The 19,489-nt window shown below is 38.9% G+C and overlaps 1 long non-coding RNA gene across 3 annotated transcripts; it reads left to right on the top strand.

Annotated features, from left to right (window-relative positions):
* Positions 1–1,745: 1,745 nt before the first annotated feature.
* LOC138725514 (uncharacterized) lies at positions 1,746–7,938 on the top strand. Of its 3 annotated transcripts, none has more exons than XR_011338251.1 (4): positions 1,746–1,780; positions 2,346–2,428; positions 3,564–3,639; positions 4,373–7,938. It is a non-coding gene; the product is annotated as an uncharacterized lncRNA (long non-coding RNA). The 3 variants fall into 3 exon arrangements; XR_011338252.1 differs by having other exon boundaries at positions 1,746–1,807; XR_011338250.1 differs by lacking the exon at positions 1,746–1,780 and having other exon boundaries at positions 2,273–2,428.
* Positions 7,939–19,489: the final 11,551 nt, after the last annotated feature.

Below are 19,489 nucleotides of genomic sequence, written 5' to 3'. Positions count from 1 at the left end.
AAGCCCTGAGAATCAAGCCAATGTAAGTGCATGACCTGGAATTTGCTCCTCTCATGGTCTATATCTGCAGCAAAGTGCAAAGTTTCATCCTTTGCTTCTGCAGGTGGGAGCTCAATCTAATTTATAGTTTCAGTAATGAGCAAGACAATAATGTTAAAATAACCCATGTGAACCTTTGCCCTCTTCTAGATCTGACATTGTTTCATCATTTTCTCTCTACTTGCTGGAGGAAGCAGGCAGCATTAGGAGAGCATGCTGGCATGTATCCTACCTGATAGCTGAAAAGAACAAACTGACAAACATTTTTAATGTGCTTATCAAAGTCTCAGTGAATAAAGGGTGAACGATATTTCCTATTGGTTGCTCATAGTTGTACACGGATATGCTGATGAATTTATATTTAGTCCAGAGGCTAGACAGAAATAACTCACCAGATAAAATATATTATTCCTAGTGAAAACTTCTATGGAACATGTTCTTACCCCAAACCTCTCCTAGAACAGGCACAGTAATGCTCCCTGAGACCTGGCAGCCCTTCTAAATGAGCATATGGTCTGCTCAGCTCTTGCAGAACTGCTGCACGGTGAGTAAACACACAGCAATGTCAGAGCAAACAGGAGGCTGTTTAATAGCATGAAATTCCATGGCTACTTCAAACTTCATCAGTACTTCACAAATGGATTCCCCTTCTCTGCTGGAGCATGCACCGTTTGTAGGAGAGGTAGGAGAAAACAGACAGTCTCTTTGTGGGCGGATGGTGTTTGTAGCTATCTCCCATAAAGCTGATACTACTGTGGAAGGGCCCTGGTGTGTCACAAGTTGCATTTTCTGGTGATGCTGTGCTGCCTTTTTTGCTTTCCTGAGGTGCTCCCTGATGCGATGCAACTTGTACAGTAATTGGAATAGAGAGAGACCTGAAGGTAAAAATCCCACTGTTAATCAAGGCTGGCGAAGGGCAGAACATTAGCTGCAGTAATTGTATTTCTGAGGGAGTCAACAAAACCAGGCTCGTCAATGCTAGCAGACAGATCTGATCCTGCCTCTGTGCTTCTTGCACTGGCAAAATATTGCACTGAAATCACTGGAGTAGGGATCGGGCCAGGAATGAGCAGCTGAGTTGCAAAGCAAATTAATTCCTGCCAAAAAAGTTCAGCTATGCTCAGAGGTATGTAAAGTGTCTGATTTGAGAAGTGTCAAGTAGCATTTGTGACCAATTATCCAAGATGAAGGGGGCAGAGCTATGTTTACATGTACTAATCTTCAGCCAAAGTTTGAAAACTCCAATTCATGGACACACGTCAGATTTCTTTCCAGGCTTGGCATTTCCCTGTATACACGCATACCCATTGCTTGGGGATGACAGGAAAACATGATTACGACTTGCAAATAATACAAATAATAAAAAAAAAAAATGGGAAGGGGAGCTGCCATGCAACAACTGCATGGCAATTAAGCTTATATTGTGATACACAAAAAAAATCATGGACCCCTGTACGAGTAAAATAGCTTTATCAGCTGAGCTGAAATATGATGTGTGATATGTCTGTATTGTTATCTTTCCATGACCTGTGAAGCCCTAGGAAATGATCTACACAAAAGAATATGAAGTAAAAACTGCCTCTGCCATCTTTTGTTTAATTAACACAGGTATTCCGATTGAATGCAATTAATCAAGATAGTAGGGATTAAACAGTAACTCAGAGTTGACAACGACAATGTTAATGTTGTCATCACTATGGCACAGAAAGGGTGCAAAATGGTAGTGGTGACCAGAAACACTGTAAGAACAAGCTGGCTGGAGTTCAGGGTGCCGGCCTATTGGAATTTAGAGGCAGCTGATTTTTCATGTGGGGCAGTGTTTATCTGCCCCTGCTCTTCCCTTTCCCCTCTCAGACCTTTTGGGGTAACCCCCAGAGTGGCAACAACTTTTAAAGTGATTCCTCTTTCTTCTAACAAGTTCCTGATGCTAAAGGTCTGACCTTAAAATGAGCAGTGCATAAGGCAAGAGTGGGTACTGCAGTGAGCTTCTGGCCTTCAACCTTTGCCAATACAGCTATTTTGGTAACCAGAACAGTATATTCATGGTAGCTGAGGGAACAGTCTTCCAGTGGAGGATTTCTCAGCATAGTAACTCTATCAGTGCTTGTTGCTGTGTCCCTTAAATAGGCAGGTTACCTGTCTATTTAAGACCCTAATTGCAGATTTGAAGAAATCTGCGTCTTTCTGTTAACTTCTTGCTGCATCTAAAAACTGAACCATACTTCCTGGGATTTCCATAAAGATCTGGGGAGAACTGCAGTCGCTCGCCACTGTGAGTAGCTCAGTCTTAAATTTCTTGTCCACAGGAGAGGCACAGCCTAGTTTGCTACAATGCAACTGTCCTCATTAATATATTTCAAGCCCTGATATACCAGGACCACCTCACTGGGTAAGAAGATGGTTGAGTTTTCTGAGCTTATTCTCTTGGCTTAACAATGTTAAATTGGGTGATAACGAGTAGTAGTGCCCCTTTATGGTGAAGCTGACACTTGCCTTGTAGTAAACAGACACAGAGATGACCCTCCTCATTTCACACAGGTCACCAAACAGCCCCTGGGATGGCAAGGGTTATTGGCCATTTACCAAACTCTGTTTGACTTGGGTTCATGCGTGAGAGATGAAAGGCACTATATTGCATTACCAGTCCCTGGGGCCAGACAGTTCTCCCTAAAGAAGCATTTTGTTTAGCAAGGCAACTGCTGGCCCACGAGAATCAGAGTTAAGAAAAAGAGGATGCAGTTTCAATTGCAAAGGCTTCCTTAGGGCAGATGTCTTAAAGCCACATGGAAACTCACTGCTTCAGTGTCACAATAGTTGTTTCAGGACACTCAATAGCCAGTAGATTTTCCCCTTAACTAATCTCCCCTTCTTCCCAACAAAACATCCATTAGGTTACTTGTGGTGCTTCTACCTCTATTCTGTTTTGCTCCATCTCCCTAAAGGAGATGCCTCATACCTGGGGCAAGACCAATGCAGCAGGTATGAATTGTTACTTTTTCCAAGAGGTTCAAAGTTTAAACACAACGTGCCTTCCCTGTCTCCCAGATGAAACAAGCAGCCTAGGTTTAAAAGCTGTTGGGAGCTCGGGAGGACAGAAGTGTGAACTTCCCAAACATTTTCAGTACTCTAGAGCTGAGGTGTTGATTGGATTTCTTGGCTATATTGGAGCAGTCCTTGCTATCAGGGTATTCCTAGGGCTGGCTTTTTACAGATTATGGGTACAGTGCTTAATGCTGCAATGGTTACAGCAAGGAGAATATCTGCTGTTCAGACAGACCAAGAATTCAGCCTGGACCCATTCTCAATTTCTTATGATCTCAAAATCCAGTGTTGTTCCAAATTCATTTGCACTGGTGGTCAGAACCCTCTTTCACTTTTCTCCTTTGCTGTTCGTGATGTGAATCACAAAATGTTCAGAAGTCACATTTGCTGTTTGATAGTTTTACATTATGGTTGTAATAGTGCATCTGCCAAGTCAGCAGTTCTTTCTGCGTTCATTTATTTATTTGATACTCCATTTCCAGCAAGTTCTTGTTACCCAGTTCCTGCTGAAAACCAGGGAACAGGCACAAGTCATCCCAGAAAATGAACGACTAGAAGGTAAGTGAAAAGAATAGTAAATGCAGGCCATTCATGTGACAGGATCCGATTCATTTTTGTGCCAGCGAGATTTTTTAAATGGGACTTCTCCCAGTGGAGACCTCAGAATGCTCAAGGCCTGCTTCACCACAAAGACAATACATAATTATTCAGATCTTATTATTATTTTTTATCACTCATTTTCCAGTCTCACAGAGCAAGGACACAGATGAGATCAGGACCTAGTTTATTGCCCTGCACCGTACAGATTGTACAGTACACTGTACTGTAAAATCCCTATAAAAGGTGCTAACTATCTGCTTTATGAAGGCAAACAAATGAGCCTAGGTTGAAGGTTGAAGCGACTGGTCTAAGATGGCAGAACCCATCAGCAGCAAACCCAGAGATTTGGTCTCTGATCACCTATCCTGGGATGCTCCTGCTCTTTGCTTTAGACACCTTTTTCTTTTTCCTTTTTTTTTTTTTTACATTTATTTCAAATTACTGAAATGATTAATTGAATAAATGTCATATCCTTTGAATGACTATTGATTGTATTTATAGAAAACAGATTGTCTGTTCTCTCAGCCTAGTGGAGATTATTAAGAGTGATAAACTCATCAGGAAAAAATGTAGGTTGGGTGTGACGGAAAAATATATGTTTTTCTTCCGCAGTGCCATCTTCATCTCTGGTTTTGGTATGACAGCCTACGTGGTCTCAGTGATACCGCACCATCCTGTTCTCTGCTTTCAGGCTAGGGTCACAAGCTGGATTTGGAAGAACCAAATTTCATGCAGAGGTGTGACTGGAACACGAATGCCACCCCAGGGTAAGTGGATTTTTGTTTAGTTTGGGTTTTGTACACGTTATAAAGTCCATACAAAGTCTGTTGTTAATTCCAGCCTAGTTATGAAACTGCATTTGACCATTATTTGTTCAATCCAATAAAGTATGCGTATGTACCATAGCAACACCTGCTCTATTTATGTATTAAAATTATTTTACCACGTCAGCCATTTGGGATTTAGCATTTCATTCATAAAGAATTCTATAACACACACCAGTCATGCTATCGCTCTATTTTCTGATTAATTAGTGATTTTCTTAAGCCTATTTATATTTTAAGTTATTGTAACTTTTCTTCACTTTGTCATTTGGATAACTGAGAATTTACAAAAATAAGAAGAGTTAAAAAATAACTCTCAAAGACCTCATGGATGTTCATTATACTTTTCTCTCTAGTACTTGCAAGTCTTGTGTTATTTTACGCAACCTTTCCATGTTGACTACTCTTTGTTAGTTTTGCTCATATATGGTAGTGACAATGGATAATGTGTTAGTTTTTTTTACAGATTAAACCAATGAAGTGTCCTGAAGTCTAGTAAGTACTCAACACCAGCAACTTATACAACCCTCTGTGTTACTACTGCTGCTCTGAACTGATTTATTTAGTCATTTATGACTTTAACTACTCAGACTCATTCCTTCTTGCTGCTGATACAGGAGGGTGTGTTTTAAACCATGCAGTCATTTCCATCCTGGATTTAATGAGTGGTTATTCTTTCCTCAGAGGTGAATCTTTCAAATGTCGTTCTACAGATTCCAAATGAGTTACTAACATTCAGATGCTTCCAAGTAATATACAAAAAAGTGCCGAGATAATGACAAGTTTCCACCTAGTCAAAAAAAGCTCAGCAAAAGTAGATATGACTAAAATACTTGTATTAATGCTCAAAATCTTTCTCAGGAGATCTAAGGAAAAAGGGCTTTTGGCTTCAAAAATTTGTACCCAACAGGGATGCACAGTACTTGCTTTACTGACTGACCCATCAGCTGCTCTTTGTCCCCAGAAACAGTTCAGGAAATCACTGAAAATATCTGATAATATAAAAAGGATAATTAAGTTTCATGGTGGGAATAATAGGGTAATCTGTCCTGACAAATCTAGGAGCTAGTATTGAAAACTCTAGTATCTGAATATAAAAAAAGAGTAATTTTGAATAAAGATGTCTATCAGGATTGTAAATTCAGAGAATAAAAAAAGTAGCTTTGCTTAACAGACCATCTCTCTCTCCATCTTCTTCTAATTCATTTTCTTGTTCTCTTTCTTCCTTCTGTGTTATTGCAAAAAATGTGTGTAAAATATGATATTGAGAATGCTTTAGCTTCGATTCAGTCTGCTTGTCTACAAAATTTTTTGTTCCACTGTGAAGGTTCCCCCACAAGATAACCTCAGCCATCACCTCACTAGGCTTGTGGGGCCACTTATTTGCAGAGGGAACAGCTATATTTTGAGGTGTCTCTGAGGTAGCCAGCTCCCCACGCTTCTGAGGCTCTTAAAGGTGTCCTTAAACTGGCATGAGAAATCACCTGGAACTCGGAGCAGACCACAAGGTGGTTAGGACAGTATTTTCTCTGTGCCTTTTTTGCTAAGCAGAATTGCTGCACTATAAACTAATGCGAGTTTTGCCTCATTCTTAGATACTGTGAGTTATGAAAGCCCACCCTAGATGTAACGAATGTATAGATCATTTTGACCAGATCATAATCTATTGTTAAACAATGTTCCCTGAAAAAGTATAGACAAAATAAAGAACTTCTTGCTACTGTTGCTGAAGTGGTATCAAGGGCTACTGGTGAGGCCAGCATGATCCTGAAGATTTGTGCTACTGATATTTAAATATAACGTAGTACTAACTACAAGGTTTGGTGAGCAAATTCCTTCTTGGATTAGGATAGTCCAGATATATCATGCTGGAAACAAAATCTGAAACTATGCAAAACTTACCTGGAGACCTTATCACAAGCCCCAAATTTCTGTTCACTGACATGTTCACTAACATTAATGAGAGTTTTCCATTAGTCTTCCCTGGTTTTGGTGGTGATAATAATAAGCAAATTGCACAGCAGCTTTCAAAATAAGTGGGGCTCTGATGTAGCAAACCCCTATAGCACCTATGGCTCATCTTCACTGCCTGTGGAGGAAGCCCAAAGATACTAGAATAAAACCTACGGAAACTTGTCAGCACAGCCCTTTGGCCATGAGAAGGTTAGTTTTAAAGAAGGCACTTCAGGGACATCTGTGTGACACACGCTACACTGTCCAGAGATTGGAGTCTATGTATTTTGCTCTAAATCTAGAGAGGGAATCACTAGAAAAAAATGGAAAGAAGCACGGGGGAATAAAAGTACTTTTGAAAGAGAAGAAATCTACATTTCAATGAAAATCCTTTCAAGGCATTTCAAATAAGAGTCTGAGAGAAATAATTACAAAGTTTGGAGAGAAAGAACGTTAGCTTTGATATCTTTTTCTTCTATGAAGCAATTAAAATAAGCAATTTTTCAAATACTAAGCAGAAAATTACTAATGGCTGAACCCAAAAGCTTTCATTTCCTTCTTGGGGCCTTTATTCTTCTAAAAAAAGACAAAAAAAATGTGAAGGTGGTTTTCCAGATAGATTAATGCATAAAGCAGTCACTAGTTGGATGTCATAAAAACTACAGCAGCATAGAATAGCTGAGATTAAGAGCTAGATTTAAATCATGCAACAGTCCAGTTAATATCAATGTCTAATTAAGAAATGCATAAGAAGTCTGTAATGTTGATTTGATGGAGAAAAACTCTAATAGGGTTTCTTTTGGAATTTTCCATTTCAATTGCTGTGTAGACTTTTAATGGATGTCCTATGCAGTCTTTGGTATTAGCAGGAATCATGCTCAAATTAAAACCAAGGCCTAAAATGGAACACAGGTAGAAGAATTAGCTCGTCTGGGAAGCAGTCTGGGTAGAATGACAACGTGAGCTCAAGTTGAATATTTAATGCAAATAAAAGAGAAAAAATGTCTCAAAACTGGTGTGGAAATCCCATCTGCTTATTGTTTTAAACAATTTAACCACCTGTAATTTTAAACAATGCCATGTTAACCCATTTCCCCATCTGTTTAAGCCTGCTGAAATCCCTGACAATTCATACTTAGAAATCCAGACCCCTAAGCACTATTAATTAGTCTTTTTAAACAGAAAGGCTTTCTGTGGTTATATATACTAGTAGTATGTAGAGGTGGGCTCTTCTTTGCTTGCAATGGGATTTGCAGCCCACAGTTCCTTATCATTATCAATTAATACCATTAATCTCCCACTCCTCTCTGGGTAACTGAAGCTCTTAAACTCTTTGAGCAAAACTAAACCCGTGGTATCCGCTGTGTCACACACTATCCAGGACGTCTGGTCTCTAGGTATGAAAGGGGAACTGGTTTTATGCTGCATGTGAGAAACGCTCTGAAGTTGTTGAACTAGGAGCACTGTATCTGCTAGTATGCACAAATCCACATTGCAAAGAGGGAGAAAGCATGGCACTGGATTAAAGCAGCAGTGTATTTGTTATCACCACTTTGTGGTTGACCCAAGAGATCCAAAGGGAATTATCTCAAGAATCCAGGAAAATGGTAAACTCAAAATAACCCCTCTGACCCAGGCAGCAAGTGCAATGGGGAGTAATTTTTAAGTTCATTAGAACACATTAAAATACAATACACTGGCCATGGCAAAACAAGGCATATGATCCCATCTGTCTACATGTTTCTTTCCAGTTCTAAATCCATCCAGAGACCTTCCAGAATTATATTATTTGTCTTGCCACTTCACTTAGCAAACTGAGAGTCGAAAAGACTGGAGGGAAAATCAGAGTAACAGTGAAAGTTCAGCACTTCCAAGTCACCGTCATTTTTTGAAAAGTCATGGTTCAAATTCATGCCTGGTATTCATTGATCAATGAAGCACAAAACCATCATTTAAACAGTGATACCATGTCCCTAGGAGATGCTCCAAGGATTTTGCTCCTTGAAAGAGATGGGAACAAGGACATTCTGCCCTCTGAATGACACAGAAGGTCAAATGTGGGAACATTCAGGTCATCAGAGGAATCTGATTTTTTTGTCTCCCTCTTGACTGTGTGACCGAGGAGGTATCATAAGTAAAGATGCATCTAGATGATTGTTCACATGGACCACTGCTTTAGTGGGGTGCTTTGTCTGCAAGCTTTTTTGGATTTATGAAATACTTAGAAAAAAAGAATATGAAACAGGCTGCCTTTTGCAAAAGCATGTAACAGACAAAAATAAACAAACCTTAACTTGTCCAGAATGCTTAAGAGCAGCAAATTCTATTACAGTTTTGCTAAATGAGCGGAAAATGTCGTCCTTCCTTCCATAAAACTATCTTTTTAGACATTACGGCAATCATGACCTCACCGCGGTCCCTGGATTCTTTCTGAAGAGATTAAAGTGAACTAATACACCAGTGATCTCATCACAGCGTAAAGGACATCTTACAGGGCGTGAGGGGGAAATCAGGAGAATTTCAGTGCTTCATTTACATCAAGAGTAGAAAAGGCACTATAACATCATAGTGGAGGAACACCAAAGGTACAATTCCAGGAGGCATTTTTCAGTCTTCTTATAAACTACTTGGGCTTGTCCTACCTGATCTTGCCTGTTGTACCTGTCATCCTTGTGGCTGTCTCCGCATCTATTCTCTTTCCTTTTTTTCCCTGCCTTTGTCTATACCTTCCCTTATCTCTTCTGTGCCTCTCTCACATGTTTTAATGTATCAAATTATTTTGAATCACATTCACTACTATTCTCAACTACATCCAAAATACATTTTGGAGAGTATATACATAAAATCACATTACACAAAAGTATTCACACATTCTTCATCTATGGCTTACATTATTCTTGGTAAAAATGGCTTTCCTACATGTACTTACTCAGGCCAATGGGTCACGGATTATTGCAGCTTTCATCTACTTTGGAGCTGTTGTATCTTCTGCAGAAATCAGGAGGATAAGTAGGGAGAGATATTTTATTGTCTTTGATAGGAGAACCTACAGATTAGTATTCATGCAACTGAGAATCCCCTGTCCCTTTTTAATGTTATATCATATTCTGAGGTTGGAAATATCTTCAGAACATGATGAGTAGAGTGCTAATAATGTAATCTTATCTCTTGTACACATAGGTATGTCACAGTTCTGCCTTGAAATTACACTATTAAGCAATGAGGTGACAAACCGGTTTCCTTTCTCAAGCCAAATGTCACGTAACTACCCAGGGGCCTGTTTAGGTGGTGGTAGCATCCCCTGACTTTTCAAGGAGAGATGTGCCAGTGCGACTCATTCCCAGCCTGTATGCATGGCAGGAGGAGACAAAACTGCTCTTTATCCTCTGAGACATTTCTCAGCCAGGAAGAAACCCATGAGACCTCAGACTGTAGGCTGGGAGACATCAGAGCAGCCACTTATTAGACATTGAGAGAGAAACCTCCAAAAATTACGAAGTGGAGGTGAATTCCCAAAATTTGCTAAAGCAAACTGATATAAAGGATGATGGTGCCTTTCTGTCTAGGCAACAAAACTCGTTACCCCTAGATGAGGCTGCAAACATATCCAACCCATATACTCTGTGGTTGATAGATCTGCTTTAGTGAAGAGAGGTCCAATCTGCGATGAGTTTTATAGGATAATACGTACTGCAGCATTAATAGAAGCCAAATGGGGCTTCTCCTCCAAGGAGCAATGAAGAGCATCTGTTACAAAGAAAAAAATAGTGGGTAAAAATGTGTTGCAATTCTTGACCCCAGGAGTCCATCTGGAGTTGGAGAACTCTGGATGTTCCGCAAGATCTCATCCTCCCACAGATCTACCAGGTCAGCTTAGCTCAGGCCAAAAGAGTGGGGCAATGTCCATGGATCTACTCATTAATCTACTGATTGTGAAGAGATGTTTATCAGGATCTTGAACTACGGCTGGCCTACAAGCTGGAGCTGTACAAAGATATATATTCACCAACTATAGATAAAACCAATGGCAATCAATCATCACTTCTGAGTGAAGAAGAGATAAGCTCTTTGAGGTAAGTTCCCTTGGATATAATTCTTTCTTTCCAGGTTAAATAAGGGCTGCAACTAATACGTATCCTAAGTCATAATGTGGATTTGCACCTTTCTTGTTAAATATATCTGGTTTGTGTCCAAAGCATTGCTTCTATTCCTAATGATCGCTTATATTGTTACAACTTCTACATTAACTGCAGGTGTGGAATGCCAACTGATCCACACTCCTCTTGCTGTCAGCAGGAGACTAATGTGTGTCAAAGGCCTGATTCTCAAAGGTAAGGTCACCAGAATCTCCAATTGCACATCTGCTTTGCTAAATACAAAAATCTGGAGATTTGCAAAGCTCCTATATGCGCAAAATGTGGGTTCACTGAGGTCTATACACAAGAAACTGTTTGTGCCTCTCATTTGCTGTTTTATGAAAGGCAGCATCTTGCTAGTCTTCAGATGAGGGTACTTGCATGTTCTGTATTAATAAGGAAAAAGACTACATTTCTCCATGTCATGTGACATGAGAGAAGTCAAGATACCAACAGGTTAAAAAAAAAAAAAGAGCCTGATACATTAAGCAGCTTCAGAAAGATGCTGATATTCAGTGTGTTCCAGCTTGGACTGTGCAAATGTTGATATCATGAGCCTGACAGATCAGAGCTCCTGGAGTCTGCCTTGCACAGAGGCATTAAAATTTAGTTTTGAGGGCTTCAAGAGAATCATTCAAATATTTCTGCTTCCTTCTGTTAGTGGTTATTTTTCACACCTTGGAAAAAGCCTTCAAATTGTAATGTGTTTGCACTTAATGCCTAGATGTTCTTGCTTGGTGACCTCTAATATACAGTATTTTCAGCCTTTTACATGAGATCAAAACTAATCATATATATATGCCTATTTATTTATTTCTGCTAATCTAAAATATCCTTGAATGTCTGCAATAAAGGTTCCCTCGAGTAATCTACACAGACTATTTTTTTGTCTTCATGTATGGTAAATAATTGTCCTTTCAATATCATCTGGTTACAACATCATGATTCTGGTTATTCTGGACTTGTTTTAAACACGTGCATCCAAGCATTATTCACCACTGCACATTATACTTTTCCTCCTTCAGCTGATTATTCCTAAAATTTTTTGGCATAGTGGAACCAAAACTGATCTTAATATACAAAATAAGAAAAAAGGGAATTGGTCATCAGCTATACGTTTCATTATATGCAATTGAAACTCTCCACCCTCATACCGGCTTAATTTGAATTAAAAACAAATGATTCAAAGGCCCTGTGGCATACTGGGGAAAGTCATGAACAGAACACATAGGTCAAAGCATTATTCATGAACATCTGAGATCCCAGCCCTGAGACTATACTGCTCAACATGGACATCTCCTTAAGGAAGCTGTTAAAAATAATTTTCACAAGTATCAGAAGCGATCATAGAATCATACTGTGGTTTGGGTTGAAAGGAACCTTAAAGATCATGTAGTTGAGGAGGCGAAGCACTTGTTTTTTAAAAAAAAGATTGATTCTGGAAAAGACTCACTATGTTAGTATGTTAAAGGATTGTGCTGTACCAGGCAGCATGGCTTGGATGTTTTTTCATGGACGTGGCTATTGAATTAAGAAGTGTCCTTTTTCCTTCACACTTACACCAGAAATTCAGAGCAAAAGTTTGTCATGATTCATGAGAATGGCTTCATTACCTTCCTGAGTAATGGGAATTACATTTGTTTCACTGGGCTGTAGAATACAGACATAATAAACCCATGAAAAGAAATGGGGAAAGAGATACTGATTTTCCTGAGATGAAATAAAGAAAAACCAGGCTTAAAAAAATGTGAGAACAATATGCTCTGGATCTTTAAAGAAAGTTTAAAGAAAAGTTTTAAAGAAGCATTTTCCAAGAAACATTTTGAAATGCACGCCTGTTAGGTTTATTTTCATTTTTGCCATGAATAAGAAATTTATAGACAACCCATAAGGTTTTTAATTTCTGTTGAAAATTGCCGTTTCACAGATAATTCTGTACGTTATTACTTTAGTCCACCAGGTATCATGTAGGCAAGGTGTAAGATTATGCACATGAATATTTCTGTCTACCGCTTATGCACATTGAGACAATATCAGCTCACACTTTCTCCTGTCCTTGGTCCCTTTTCCATGAAGGATATTCTTAATTACCAGCAAGATTACCGGATATTTGGTAATATCACGTGAAGTGTTGCAGCATCATTTCTGTGATTTACACCTGCTAAGGATTTGATAATTGAATTTTAAATCATATTTTAAGATCAGAAGATAGAATATATATTTTTTAATAGAAATACCCTCTTTTTAAAATTTATTGGCACAGTTCTTCTAAGTGATAGAGAGCTTTTGAACACAAAACCACATTTTTTTTGGCACATTTGTGCTGCGTTGAAAAATTTAGAGTACACTTCTGTATTGGCTTAAATCAACTCAAATCTAAATGCTATTTTTGACAACTATGCATGAGGGACGTACCTTTACAGGGATTCTATAGAATATAAAACTAAAAATATCTCAATTGTAGAGCAAATTCACTTTATAATTTCCTTCACTTTGTGATTATGGCTATATATATTTTTTAACCCTTGCAGGTTCAATCCTAAATTTGTTGGAAATGATATAAATGATTCCATTGAATCCAACAAACTCTGCTTTCTATGGGATTAAGATGTTTGTACATCAGTTTTGCTGGAGACAACCCTGTTATGAAATAGGGAATATTATAAGTATTTCAGGGAGGGTAAGTGCCCAATAGAAAATGTGTCAGATGGAAATTCAGAAATTACGGACTACTTGCAACAGAAATAAAACAAGTTTTCCCAAGTCATCTATAGAAGGCCTGCAACTCACGGGAGTTTTGATTATGGTTATGATAACAACACTGCATCTGGTGATAAAAATTACCTAATTTGTGAAGGATTTTTGCTCCTCAAATTATTTTTCTGAGGTTTTATTTAATTTTCAAGGTATTTTCTTATCCTCCTCCTCCTTTTCCATTTCTAATATAAAAACAGGAGTTCTTATCAATTAAGAAGAGAAATAAAACTAAAGAAAATTCAGGCAGAACTGTAAAGCATGGTCTATTTCAAACTTCCAACTCAGATAATAAGAGTGTTTTGTGCTGTACTTCCCTCATGAACTCGGTGTTTCAGAGTACATTCAGTGTTGTAATAATACAAATCAAATACAATTTTAATAACTCCTTCCATTAAAATGATCTATTAATGTTTTAAGACTCCAACACTTATGAGCATGATCCTAATTGCATGATTTTGCTGCGGGCAGGTTTATAGATCTGCCTGATCTTCAGATATTCACATAGTTAGGGTTATTTTAAATAAATTAATTCTGGAAGTGCTTCAGTCTTAGTAATGATAGTTGGGCTTGATACTAGTTGTTTTGTGGGTGGTTGTATGTATCTGCTTCCATGCGAGAAAAAACTAGATCAATTTAGAATTATTTGAAATGAGATAGCTGAAGTCTATGTGATGACAAATATTATGAAGAATGCTCTGAAGAGGGGAATATTTGTTCACGAATCTAGGATGAGGAGCAAAAGAGATTTAAAGTGAACAAACTTTTAAGCTTGTCATGCAGCACAATTAAAAAGTGGGACTTTCTGCCACAGAATACCAAAAATATAATCAAATTGAAAAAGGTCTAGAAATTCATAGAAGATAGTTCCTTTGATACCATTGAACATTTTTTATGCATTGAACAGTTTTATGCAACTTCTGTTGTCTTTCTCTGTAACGAACCAAGTGACAGGAACAAGGAAAATACATCAAAAGGAGAACTACTCTGTGTTTATTTCTAGCATTTTTCTGTATCTGTCAGGGATTTCTGCTACAGACAGGGCAAGGGGCTAGCGGGAACTTTGTTGGGTCTAGCTGAGCACAGCTACTTCTAGGCAAGAGAAACAGTTGTTTCAATGCTTATCCCTCTCCGTAGAAACCTGTGAAAAACTTCAAGATTTCTTGTAATTATGCAGAGCGGGATGAGGAAAGCAAACAGGTCTGGCCTTGGGATGAAGGTAAGCAGGGAAGAAAAAGTGGCAAAGAAAGCGTTTGCTGAGTGGCTTGTGAGAGCCCCTACCTTGATGCGGTCCCCAGGCTTTATCTCTAGCTGCAGGTTCTTGGTCATTGGCATGCTGGCTCTCCTCCTCAGATATGCTGTTCTTCCCTTTGAGCATCACTTGAGAACTACAGCAGAAGGTTCCCTCCTTCAAAATGAACAGAAATGTCAACACAATCTTGCACTCTTGATTTGATATTTCTCCTGCAGAGAATTTACTCCAACTTTTGTCCATGACAAATGTCTACATAAACCTTGAACAAATCGGCATTAAAACTAGAAGTTGTAATATTCTTTGGGGGTTAAAGAATTAGTATTTACTGAATGATGCTAATTGTATGCTGAGAAGAGATTCCTTGCCTGCAAAAAATAACTTACTTTAGTGAATATGGCTTTACCCACTCTAACAGTGGTAGCTCTGCCTGCTTGGTGAATTCTGCATCTGGCAGGACAGAAAAGAGGACAATTTTCTCTGATATATCAAGTGAGCATTATCTTTGCAGCACAGAATTCTAACAGACTTGCTATGGAGTTTACACACTGGCAAAGAAACAGTGTATGAGTTGTGTGAAACCCATGACAAATCTTTACTTTAATGAAAACACTTTAGATCAACCTTATTGGAGAGGAATGGAAAGGACAACAGGACATACGTACACAGGCCTCAAGAAATAAAAGTTTTTACATGAACTCAGAAATATGGATAATTTCAGTAGTATTTGAAATTTTCAGTGCTGAATCAACTCAGAGCATGAAGTTCTCAATAATTCCTGCTCAGAAGCCATCCTGAATGAGAGCACCCTGAGATACTGAATTGATGATACAAGTGGATTAGTTTGGGCTTTTCCACGAAAGCCCTGTACTGGAAAATGCCGAACAGGCAAAAAAAGTCTGGAGGGAATAATGAAGCTTTCTTGAGGATTCTCAACTGAAAAAGATGTTAAAGATATTTCAAAATGATTGCAATGTCCCAATATATATTTTTCTAAATGAACAGTTTTCTGCTTTGAAATGTGTTTTGGATCTAATTTTTATTTTATAAATGAAAGCAAGAAGTGAAATATTTTGAAATTACTAAAACAAATTTTTTTTTAACAGCTTATTGGTTAGCCAGAGAATTATTTGGGAAAAAAAAAGAAATCTTGAAAACTCCCAAAGGACAGAAAAAAGTACTTCCCTGCTATCTATGAAATAAGAGAAAAATATAATGACATTTTCATATAGCATAAAGATTTTGTAAAATGTCCCACATTTTCATAGAAGTTGCAAAGACTTGAACTTGGACACACTTAGAGTTTCTTTCCAGCTGTGATACTTACAGATGGTAACCGATAATGTTTTTACTAGACCTGGTTACCTACACTGTTAGATAAGTAACTGGAGGCAGTCCAGCCTCTGCAGGGGTTATGGTCCCTGTTTCATACACTGTCAAAGAAGGAGGGCAGGAAGCATAAGCAGAGAATTTCACAATTTTAGTCCAAACTGATGTGTTTAAACAGAAAATGATGATTAATTCTTAAGTAATTTAAAAGTGGGCTATCCAAGGAGAAAGAGGCTTGGGTGACAGGAGGGGTTAAGCTTTGTAGGGTGTAGGGGGAAGGCCTGTGTAGCTACACTGTGCCATGTTAATGATGTAGGGCAAAACCATCCTTAGATGCCTGCTCAATTTGTCAGAAATTTCTCTTCTGAACTATTACCTCCACCTTTCTCCAAAAAACCTTCAATCCTTCTATCTGTGAGCTATCTCAACGTTTACTGTCTGCCTATCGCCTTGGCTGAACCACACTAATAGTCAGCTAATTACATGTGAACACTCTAATTTGCTTTATGTCTTTTTTGAAAAAGGGTGCGTGTACAGGCACGCACGCAAGTAAACTGTTGCTCATGCCACAAAACTGCAGCACTCTGTAGAATGTAGGTGCACCAGCTGAAGTGTGATAAAATATGTTGCATGCTTGCTGCCCCCTCTGTTGCTTCCCCCCAGCAGGCCACCACCAAGGCTTGTCATTCCTGATTTGCAACATCACCTGTTGCTCCAAGACCAGGCTTCTCTAGGCCAGAAACTGAAGCAAAGAAGAGAATTGCGTGTTTGTCATTGAACTGAACTGAGAAGAAGGAAGAGGAGAATGATAAGATCATAGCCTGCAGCACTTTGTTTATGAGAACATCCTTCCAGTGATATATGTCTGCACCAGGTGAAAGTATTGTGTCACCCCTAACATATTTTAAATGCCAGGGCTGTCATGCAAGAAGACAATGATGAACAAGTTTAAACAGCATATGGTATTGTAGCCATGTACAGAGCGTTACCCTTTAAAGGTTTGCACTGGTAGTACTTCTCAGCAAAATGTTTCCGATCTCTGTCATATTCTCCTACAAAAGTATGCTCATACAGAATTTAAACTAACTGAAAATATTTCTGTTGCAGACAAACTGATAGGGTTGTACACAAACCAGTGCATTTTCTCATGCAGGTTTTACATGCTATTTCACATGTCCTCCCTGCTGTACTCTCTGAGCTTCTCATAACTCCTTGGATAGAAACTTTGTTTTCCTTAGCAAATAGGCAAAAATAAAGGTCTACGCTGCGCTCTGGAGAGCAGGGACTGGGCCCAGGTCACTGCATGTCAGAAGTTTACTCAAACTAGTTCTAGCACGCTCCTGTGGACTGAATGGAGCTGCTGGAGCTCCCAGACCACATCATCTAGTTTAATTTAATGCAAAAGAATTCAGTTCGTGCGTTCTAAAACTGCCTCACGTTGAGGACCAGGGTAAGTGGGGTCATTTTAAGGATCACTTCAAAAGTGCACTCCTGGGCCAAATTGAAATGCTAACATAGAAGCACCTTTTGTCACAAAGCAGGTATGCCCAGAGCTATCATCATATGGCAGTTTTCTTCCCAGATGTTTATCTTGAGCTCAACTGCATGAACACCATCGCAGTACTATAATGCTATTGCACATGATGACTCATTTGCTCAGACTGACAGCTCAAATTGAGCCTTGGGAAAGACAACATCCAACACAGGATACTGAATATGGGCATGACCATGTCCACCTTGGATTCAGGTGAAAGAACTTTAGCCACGTATGTCACATGGGAACGAAGGCAATAGTGACACCATAGTTTTAGGTCTTTGAGACAAGCTAAGGTCAGAGCCACTCCACGAACCATCAAGGACAGCATTAATAACACTTTACAAGAGAGAGGAAAGGGAGCTTCTGATTGCCTGAAAAAAGTTCAGGGGGCTAGGATTTCTTAAGTACTTACCAAGGTCCTGTGTGGGCTTCCATAACATGTTCAGCATCTCCCCATCAATTTTACTCCCTGTGAAAGAGAGATACCTTATTTTTCTGACAAGGTTATTAGCAGCATTTTCCAATTAAGATTCTTTATAAATGAAAGTGTCTTGCAAACAGTATTTAATCATCTGACTAAAAATGGTCTCCAATTTCTTTAGGCAGAACATCGGTTTTTACAGAGACTAGTCACAGTGTCCGGCTTAACATAAGGCTGCAGGATCATACACTGCATCTTTAAGACATAGTTTACTTCTGAATCAGTAAATGTACTAGACAAAGCAGCCATTATTTATGCATTCCTGCATACACGGCAAGGTGAAAATAATAGAATAAACATCATATACTTCATTATGATATCGGTTTACACTTCCAGGGTACACAAAAAGAGGCCATTTCATCAAGCTAATTGCCTGAAAGTAAAAGAGAGAGAACTTTAGCTATTAGTCTATTATGGGGCTTTTTTCTTAATCACAAATAGGGGCCGTGTGTCCCCAGGGGGATGTGTATTCTAATTTACAATTGAACTACAGATCAGAGCAATCAATCTTGTGCAGCACTTTTACAGTGTAATTGCTGCAACATAACAAATAAAAAAAAAAAAAGCAGCCAAAGTCGAGTTTCAGCTTGAGGTGGAGATATTTACCAGGCATTGGTTTCGGGGTGGGAGGGAGGCAGAGCGAGAAGAGAAGCGCCAAAGCCATGAATATGCAATGAGGGCTCATTAGTGCCCCAGTGTTGCCATGACGAATGGCATTATCCCCAGACTGGTGCAGCCTAAACATGAATTTTATAACGACCCATTTATCATGACTTGTCATGGATTTCTTTACTGTACTTTCTACTGACTCTTGCACCTTCCACCATTATCACCTCAGAATCCCTTCCTTTTGTTATTTTATCTTATTCTAGCTTGGTTCTTGATAATGATTCTCAACTGATAAAAAGAACAAGTCTGCAAATAGCGATATGCTGGTGCTCAAGATAGAGCTTCCTAAGTTGAAGACCCACTGCTGAATGTGTAGGTGGTCTTCAGTTCACTTACTAGTGGATAAGTGTCCTCATTGTCACAAATATCTGCAATCTTGTCAGTTGACTCAGCAGAAAGGTCTCGGACTGACTGAGCATCGAGACAACTATCTTTCCATTCTGGCAGATGTGATGGATGGATCTGTTTAGTTGACCAAGGCCTGTCTAAAAGTGCTCTTCCTCAGCCTACTCCAGCTATGTGCACAGTATAAAAATTCACCCGTCATCTCTAGGTTGATAAAGTTACTAAAATCAGGTAAATAGACAAAACCACCTTTCTCCCCAGCTTCAGTTAATCTAAAAAAAATTTACTAGATGTAAAACCTAACTAGCAGGAGAAGCATTTGCCTTCCAGGAGTGAGAGACTGGTCAACTCTAAAGGAAAACAGAATTACTGCAAAGTAATTAGTGTCTGGTTTTAGCTCATTTTTGGTCACTGCACGTTGTCTCTGTTTTACTGCTGTCCCTTTGGCCTACCCAATTCCACATTTAATATACCACTGCTTATAAAGAAATCCCTGTGGCTCAGAAGGCTGAATTGCCACTGCTGGGC

Source organism: Phaenicophaeus curvirostris, chromosome 12 (assembly GCF_032191515.1).
Source record: "Phaenicophaeus curvirostris isolate KB17595 chromosome 12, BPBGC_Pcur_1.0, whole genome shotgun sequence".
NCBI lineage: Eukaryota > Metazoa > Chordata > Aves > Cuculiformes > Cuculidae > Phaenicophaeus > Phaenicophaeus curvirostris.
This window is presented reverse-complemented; position numbering and strand designations above follow the sequence as displayed.